The sequence below is a fragment of the Oryza sativa genome, chromosome 4, assembly GCF_034140825.1.
Source record: "Oryza sativa Japonica Group chromosome 4, ASM3414082v1".
Lineage (NCBI taxonomy): Eukaryota > Viridiplantae > Streptophyta > Magnoliopsida > Poales > Poaceae > Oryza > Oryza sativa.
Genome location: NC_089038.1, coordinates 24,392,784 through 24,396,354, shown reverse-complemented (window position 1 = coordinate 24,396,354; position 3,571 = coordinate 24,392,784).

The window sequence follows — 3,571 nt, the reverse complement described above, 5'->3', positions numbered from 1 at the left end:
CGCGAAAATGACCAGCAGCTAGCAACTTGACACGGACTGATCTCTCATCAGTGGACGACGCATTTTCCATGGCCTTTTTTCCACTGTTACTTTGCATGCTTCATGGACCAACCGAACTGTACAAGAAGTAGTATATACTTATATAATGTGCTTCTTTGCAAGTCAACCGGTCAAGTCGATCGATCGACTGCGCCCTCCGCTCAGCTGATACAGTGATACGCACACATTAAATAATTAACACAAATATGCAATGATAAGTCTTGGATAATCCTCCGTCTCAAAATACATCAATTTTTCCATTCCATTTGTTTTAAAATTTATTTATTTTAAGTAATTATTACATCGGAGTTTATGAAATTAGAAAATAAATATATTAGAAGTAGATAAAAAACTAATTACATTGTGATTTAATAACATAGTGGTATTTTAATTTTTTTTATATTGATATATGTGGAATAGAACTTATTTTGAGACGGAGAAACTCGTCGGCTCCATCATTGGAACGGAAAAAAAACAAAGTATAAAGTGCATGGGCGGTCCTTAAACTTGTAGCGGTGTGTCATCTAGGTTCTTAAACTCTCAAAATGCATATCCAAGTCTCAGAACTTGTCATAATGTGTCATCTAAATCCCAAATAGCCACAGCCCCTTCAGGATCCTACGTGACGCTGATGTGGCATGTCACACAGACATAATGTTTAAGGACCGTCCGTGCACTCTACTCAAAAACAAATAAAAGAAGGGGGCGACGCCCGCCTAAACGCCAAACGGGTCGAACAAAACCATCGGTTTCCGCCGGAATTTCCAAGCCGCGGCGTGCATACGGCAACGACGTGTTGGCTCGATTGGCCGGTGCCCCGCCCCGCCGTGCCCCTCGCGAAGTCCAGCGGCTTTTTGGCTTGCCACGCCGCACGCGACGCACGAAACAAATCGCCGCGGCGGAGAACTCGTAGTACTGGAGTACTACGAGTAGTTTTTTAGCCGAGAGAACCGCGGCCTGCATGCGTCTGCACTGCGTGGACGCCCCTCGCATCTCGCTCCGACCCGCGCACGCTGTTTCAGGGAAGAAAACGGCCGCGCGCGCGCGCTCCTCGTGCTCCTCGCTTTCGCGGGTGCGATCACTGATAGGGTGTGGCCATCCTTTTCAGGGTTAAAAAAACAGACCCATGCTTGATAATAAAACAGGAAGACACTAGACATCGTCTTGCAACCAGTATCCTATCACGACGACATCTTGCTATGTTTAAAATAAATTTTTTGTGTGCTTGCAACAAAGTATTATTTTTTTTTGACTAAATCACCGGGGGGAGAGAGTCCCCACCTGAATATATTGAGCCAAATGATCTTATACAGGGCAGGCTTCACCTACGCAAACGCAAGGGCCCTGGAGGATAGGAGAATAGAATACACGGGGAATACAAAGAGGAGAAAACAGATAAAGAAAAAAAACCTCACAGAAGATAACAATTGACGAGCAACACCTGCAAAATTACCCAAACCAAACACCAAAACCTAAAGCTAACACCCTAGCTTGTCAACATCCATTTCCTCACACAGCCACATGCATGCCGGAATAGAAGAAAAGCCAACGAAAAGCTGTGGAAGTCCAAGGCCACCCGCATGAAGCCATCAAGAAGCTAACTTGGTCTTTTTGCTTTTTGGATCCAAGCCCGCCGACGCCCTTTGGGGGAAGGAAGCCCCATAGGAGGGAGGGACACTGAAAGATGCAGCCAAAGGCCACCCGCAATGAGTCTTCTTCAATCAAACTTGATCAAATTGCTTGTTAGATCAACGCACTCCAACGCCCTTCAAGGGAAGGAAGCCTTAAAGGAGGGAGTGCCGCTGAACCTTGCGGTCGAGGACATCTCAAGGAAAGGGGTGGAAACGAGCAGGAGGTAGACAAAAGGGTAATGGCCAAGGGGGAACTTGCAGATGAAAGAGAATCAACCGCGACCTCGCCGGAGGGCATGGGACATAGACCAGCCAAGCTGCTGGAGGAGCACAGTTCCTGGAACAAACACCTGGACCAATTGTTGAGCATGCCGGAAATGAGAAGGTTTTGATATGAGAATAGCACCAGCAAACCCAAGAACAATGGGAGAGCACCAGGTTTGGATCGTGGAGGGAAGAGGGCACTAGGGGGAGGGGTAGGGGAGGATGTTTGCTGCAACGTGGGGGGGGAGGGGGGGCGGCTATGACGAGGCCGACGCAACAGCAGATTATGGCTAAGGTTTATTAGAAGTGAAAAAAACGATTAAGCAAAGCAGATTATGGCTTCTACAAAAGCACCTAAATTAGTTTAAGATCACTTCTAAAACTTACTCCTTCCGTTCAGAATGTAGCATACTAAAATTAGATGGAATACGAATCTGGATATACCTCATATTTAAATTCGTAGTATTAGAATACGTCTCATTCGATTTTAGATTGCTATATTCTGGGATAGAGAGAGTAATCAGTTGTAGTGGCTAGGACAGCAGTAGTAGGAGCATGGTGCTACTGTGCATAGTGGATGAGAACGTAGCGATTGCAATAGCGGCCTAGTAAGCAAAAGCAAGCGTTGAACGAGACAGATTTGCCGATACTGTGGTAGAGGAATTTTGTGCCAAAAGGGAATCAGGTGATCAATTCATCTTTGGAGAGTTGTGTTGGGAACACGCATGTTTTCGCGGGCGCTTTGGGGGAAAGATGCCCTCCGAATGTGATGCTGCCGAGATAGGTGGAGTCGTCGTGTATACGATGGTTTGTTCTAGCTGATGAAAGTGATAAAAGAGCCTTTTTTTTTTTTTGTAGCGTAGATGATGCATTGGTTAGGAGAAGAAACAAAATATAGATGGAAAGATCAATCCGTTTTGTACGTTGGCATCTCACCTGGGTGGCCTCTCATAATTGCATATATATATCATATCCTTTTCTCGTGATGTTTGCGGTTCTTTATCTTATCCTTTGCAGGAAAGATGATGAGTTGTACTGCAAATACTTTGAGGTGAGTTGGATTCCGAAGCTTGAGGTAGCTCGTTTGGCAACCATTCATGTCATAACAGTAAAAGTAGAAGGCCTTTTTCTTTGTGAGGAAAGATTTTTCTTTGCTAAGAATGTTATTTATAGACGTCGTCTCAAAATACACTCAAAACTATATAAACCTTACATGATTAGCTAATACGGAGTACAAATGTAACCTGGCATATTATAGTTACAAAGACACACCTCATATTTAAGATTAGCTGTCCAAAATACAGGTCATTTGCATGGCCAAGTAATATCTAATATTAACCTAAGAAAGTACTATGGTATGCTGATCAGGAGAAACCATAGGTATACAACTTTATCCACTAAAATTTAATCTTATTACCTACACCTCTGTCTAAAAAAACTCAAATGCTCGCTATAAACCTGAATAAGCACTTGTCCATATTCATAACTATGATTTGATTATTTTTAGGACAAATGGAGTACGAACTTATTTGCGGTACTGTTTTATTAAAGTTTTTTTTAATAAGGGTGAGGGTTCAGCATGTGTATAAGTATGATGTGTGTATTTATTATGATCAAAAAAGATCATGATATAACAT